The sequence below is a fragment of the Chamaea fasciata genome, unplaced genomic scaffold (genome assembly GCF_029207755.1).
Source record: "Chamaea fasciata isolate MVZ Bird 193981 ecotype frontalis unplaced genomic scaffold, bChaFas1.0.hap1 SCAF_4, whole genome shotgun sequence".
Taxonomy (NCBI): Eukaryota; Metazoa; Chordata; class Aves; order Passeriformes; family Sylviidae; genus Chamaea; species Chamaea fasciata.
In genome coordinates this window covers 1-5146 of record NW_027094089.1, presented here as the reverse complement: position 1 = coordinate 5146, position 5146 = coordinate 1, and the positions used below count along the sequence as shown (strand labels likewise).

At 45.0% G+C, this 5146-nt stretch overlaps 1 long non-coding RNA gene across 1 annotated transcript; it reads left to right on the top strand.

Moving 5' to 3' along the window:
• The first annotated feature begins 831 nt into the window (after nt 1-831).
• On the top strand, nt 832-4095 carry LOC136288740 (uncharacterized). The gene is made up of 3 exons (XR_010720560.1): nt 832-1179; nt 2343-2565; nt 2727-4095. It is a non-coding gene; the product is annotated as an uncharacterized lncRNA (long non-coding RNA).
• Nucleotides 4096-5146: the final 1051 nt, after the last annotated feature.

Sequence of the window (5146 nt, the reverse complement as noted above, 5' to 3'; positions counted from 1 at the left end):
CAAGCTTAGGAGACAGTGAGTAGCAGAATTGTCGGGTTTTGGGTGATGGGCTGCTAAGATCACGCATTCATGTTTGGGTTTTTTTGTTGTAGCTGACTAAGAGACAACAGCCCGGCGACAGCAGGAATTTTCCTGAGGCAGAGGCGGCCTTCTTTGGACCTGGCAGGGATTTGCCTCCCTGGATGCCTGAGAGATAAGTGGAGGGCTGTGGCTCACAGAGGGGATGAAAGCAGGATGCCAGGGCAGGGATCACCGGGAGGGGTTTTTTAAGTCAGATTTGGAGTTGGGGGCACCAAGATGTGACCCCTTAGGCTACATGAAGGGAAAGTCTCATTTTTCATGTCAGTGCTGAGGTGTGCAGGGCAGAGCAGTCCTGGTGTGTGTTGTGTCACTTGTCTGTTGTGCACTCTGTCTGTTTGGTGTCTTGTCTTTTCCTTTAGTCCTTTCAGGGGCCTGTCAAAACCCCTGGCATCAGTCTTAGCATTTCTGATCTCTGTGCTCCTCAGCCAGGTGCCTTTGTCTCAGCTGCTCGGACACTCATCAGAATCCATCTCTCTTCACAAGCATCCAGTCCGATGCCTTTTCAGGTCTTGTTCTGAGCTGTACTGACAGCCGTGCACCGCCCTGATCCATTCCGGCGGGTTAGGTCTTGTGAGAATGCAAAGACAGGTGGAGGATTCTGACCGTAGGATTCTCGGGCATCCATCTCTGCGTTTCTTGGGATAAGTCATCCCGATGGCATCTTGTTCCTGCAGGGTTCTCTGAGCCTGGCCAGCTCACCTTCCGTCTCACCTCGGTCATCTCATTCCGAGTTCTCTGGACCCTCAGGGTCATTCTTCTTGCCAGAGTTTTCTGTCCCTGTTGCGTCCCCTCGTTTGTCCTGTGCTGTGTCACGGGTGTTGGTGTGTGTTTGGCCCGGAGCTGCTCTGCCTTGCTGCTCAGTCTGGGTGTAGGGGTACGAGGGTAATAGTCCTGGGGGCTTGAAATTTGTGATGTGGGGTGTGGTTAGACTGTAGAGGGTATTCCTAGATTGCCACAAGATGTGTGGAGCTGTCAAGGTATCCTGCAGCACTCTGACTGTTGTCCTGACTTTGTTTCAGATGCGGAGAGATGAAATCCGTGGCAGAGCCCCCCATCCTGGGTGAGGGGCTCCCCTGAGAAGATCGATCGCTATTCAAGGTGAGAGTCACACATTTCACATTTATTGGCACTCCAGTGCAGGCCACCTGCGTTTACAGCTTCAAACAGGTGAGTCCCTTGGTAACCCCCCTGGGCAGCAGCTGGAGCCTGCTCCGGGCTGGGCTGCGGGAGCAAACACTTGTGGCTGACACAGCTCCACACTGAGGGTACTTGGGAAAACACCTGCCTTGTCCTGGAATTTTTTTTTTTGAGCTTTTGACAAGGTTTTAATCATCACCTTGGTAAAAATAAATGGTAAGGACTGAAAACATGAGAGACTGGCAGGTTATACGCACGAAAGACAACTTTTTTTTTCTTAAATATTTGTGCAGCCTATATCTTAATTTTGAGACTCTTTTTTTGGTCAACTTTATTGTAAAAACCCCTTATTTTCAAGTTAGCTGCTTCAATAATGAATTTGTTTTACAAATAGCCGCTAATGTCCGAAGGTTAAAGCACTAACACCAACATCCCACCTCTTTTATTTTTGCAGCAAAATTTTATCTTTACTAAACTTGAAACTTGATGTTTTTGCAGGTAGTAAGTTAAAGAAGGTGTTTATCTGCCCATCACTGATAGTCAGGGTCATGAAGAAATTGCTCTAGTGTTCTAAAATAAATGCAGATTTTTAGGCCTCTCCCATTCTCTCTGACTAGCAACATGTGAATTGATTTTTGATCTCCTTTCTGTTGGTGTCTGTGGGTTTTAAGCGGCATGGAGAAGGTGTCTGTGGACATGGCACCCAGGGAATGGTGCTGGGAAGGGCAGGATGGAAAGGAGCTGCTCAGGAATCCAGAGCAGCAGTGGAGTGGGAGCTGGTGCTGCTGCCTCAGTCACACCCTCCTGGACAGTCTGTGCAGCGATAATATTCCTACTTTCCTTCCTGAACCTGGGGTTGGAGGAGAACACGAGTCTTGGCATTGATGGAAAGGGGAACTCGAGGGAAAAACTGCTGTTTGTGTCCTTAGAGAGCAGTGGGAAGAGCCTGGGAGAAATCCTGGCTGGCTGAGGGATCCTTGTGTCCCCTCGGGAATAAATCCCTGCGTCTCCTCAGCCCTGCTGGTTTGCAGTAGCGTTTGTACACCTTTCGCTGCAGCTGTGGTTCTTAATAACTGGAAGTCCAGGGATTCTGGGCGATTCCCATAAGTTCTCCTGTTTTGTAGGAGCTGCACGGTGAGGTCAGCATTCTGAGGGAGGCCCTGGCACAGCTGCCAAGGGCAAGGAACGTGGAGCATCCCGGGGCTTCTCCCGCCCGAGTTTCTCCCGGAGCGTGCTGCGTGTCGTGCCGGATGTTTAACCCGGGTTTGGGGTGTTCTCCTGCAGTCCCAGCTCTAACTGCTGCCCCCGAGCCCCGGCCTTGCTCGGTCCCAGCACTGAACCTGGCAGGTGGGTGTGCTTTTCCAGCCCTTGAATCCCACGGGCAATCCCAGATTCCCGGAGCTCCCCGAGGCACAGCCTGGCCTCCCTCCCTGGGAGCTGCACCTCAGTCTGCCTGGACCAAGGCCATCCTGTTTGAGACTTTATTCCTGTTGCTTTTCCTCTTGCAGGTAGTTGGCGAAAAGGAGAGAGCCAGTAGGAAGTGAAGCCACTGGAAGGCCTTATCCCAGTCCAAGGTTGGATGGGAGTAACTGGACCTGTTGAATTCCCACTTCCCTTTAAATCAGTGCAGAGGAAGCAGATTTTAAATCATCATTCCATGAACTTTCACCAACTTCATGACTCTTGCAAAAGTTTTCAATGTTAGAAATTCCTGAGCTTGTTTTCCAGGCAGGCTTGGATTTGGATGTTATTCCTTCCTTTTAATTGAAGGAATAACTCTGATTTTCTCTCTGATTTTAGTAAGGGAATATTTATTTATTCCAATTTTCCATCCTAATTGGAATTTTTGTACCTTGTAGAGCACATTTCTAAGGAAATTTACCCAATTAATGTTGGTAAATCAGCAATTGTCCAGCACCATCTCCACAAAATTCTGTGATTTCCCAAGAAAACTTTGAAGTATTTATTTGCCACGATTCGTCTCTTTGTAAAGTTCAATTTACTGCATTTTTAATTACATAAATGCCATTAAAACCTGAATCCAGGCCTAGCTGCTGTTCCTTGGACACAAGGGGCTAGTTCTTTCCTACCTTGGCACATTTGGATGTTTGTCCAAAATGAGCTTCCCACTAAAATAGAATTTGTTTCCAAGCAGAAGTGGGAATTGTCTAGAAAACCTTCTGTTGTGGGGGGCACTGGGTTTGTTTCCCTTATTGCTGCATAATTGTGGAAAGCCATGGCGCTTTTTTAGGCAGTGGCAGGAGGTGAGAGCTGCGTTTATTTAATTTTGTATTTTATTTTTTGTTATTTTTGTATTTTTGTGCTCTTTTGTTGTGGTTTTTCATGTTGCGTTTTGTGGTTTTTCAAAGACTTTTTCTTCAGTTTTTTAATTTTTATTTTTTTTCTTTAGCTATTTATTTACTTGTTAAAACTACTTTTCGTTTTTTATTTTAATTTTTTGTTTAAATTTTTTTTCCACTTTTTTGTTACTTTGAAATTTTTTTCTTTTGGTATTTTAATTTTATTTATTATTTTCTATAGTTTTGGTTTATTTTTTCATGTTTTCTTTGTTCCTTTTTTTTTTTCCCCATACTCTTTCTTTCCCCGGGCGCCTGGGGGTTTGGCTGTTGGCAAGAAAGATGAGAAATGACCTCGGTGCCCGCTGGACGTCCGGATGTCATAGAGAGCGCAGTTGGCAAAAGCTCTGTATTTTCTGCTCCATAAAACTCCTGAAGGGAGAAAGCTGTGACCACCGTGGTGCCGTTTTTTCCTTCCCAGCCCCGACCAGGTCTCCTCCTACCCGTGCACAGTGTTACCAGCAGCAGCCTGCTGTCCAGGCTGTCGAGGCGTATTTCAGAGGGAGCAATAAAAACAAAGTAGACGTTTTATTTTGTAACTCTCCGACCCTGCTTGTTTATTAGCAAAGAAATCCAAAACAAAGTGAACAAAAAAAGAAAACCCCCAAAATAAAATCCCCCACAACCCACCAAAAAAACCCCATACAGATAGAGAAAATATGCCCATATTATCTAAATAAAGATTAAAACTTTACCCCTTAGAAAACCAGGCTCATTTAATTCAAATTAATTGTGTTTCTGATGTGTTAGGTTAATGAATTCATCTAGTGTAAAATATCGTTTAAAATATAAACAAACGAATTAAAAAAATAATGAAAAAGAAAAATAACAAAAAGTATAGGATATGAAAAATAATATCAATAAAAAATACACAATATATTATTACTTACTACACGTTTTATAAATATATTTAATATACATAATATAAACATCTATAATGTACATAATCATATTTAAATGAAATGTATTATTATTTATAACATTACATAATAAATAAATTATTTTATATATAACTTTCTATATTTAATATCTATAATAAATATAATAGTATAATAAACATAATACATGATGTATAATGTACATAATATAAAAGATGAATTGTAATGATGAATGTAAATATCAGAATCACAAAGATATAAAATATTGAAATAGAGCCTGAACGAAAGGCTTTTTTGTTTCGGTCTGGTTGCTGGCAGGGCTCTCGCAGGTGTGCTCGGGGGTCTTTTGGGCCATTTATTCCGGAGGCTGTTCGCCAGGGCATTCCTGGGCACGTTCGTTTATGGCTCCGCTCCGCGCCGCCGCGCGGCAGTGCTGCCACCCTGTGGGCAGAGAGCGGTAGTGCAGCTGTCCCCCGTGCCCGTCCCTCATGATCTGTGAGGCAATGCTGCCACCCTGTGGGCAAAGAGCGGTAGTGCAGCTGTCCCTCCCGCCCGTCCCGCCTGATCTGTGCGGCAATGCTGCCACCGCGTGGGCAAACAGCGGTAGTGCAGCTGTCCCCCGTGCCCGTCCCTCATGATCTGTGAGGCAATGCTGCCACCCTGTGGGCATACAGCGGTACTGCAGCTGTCCCC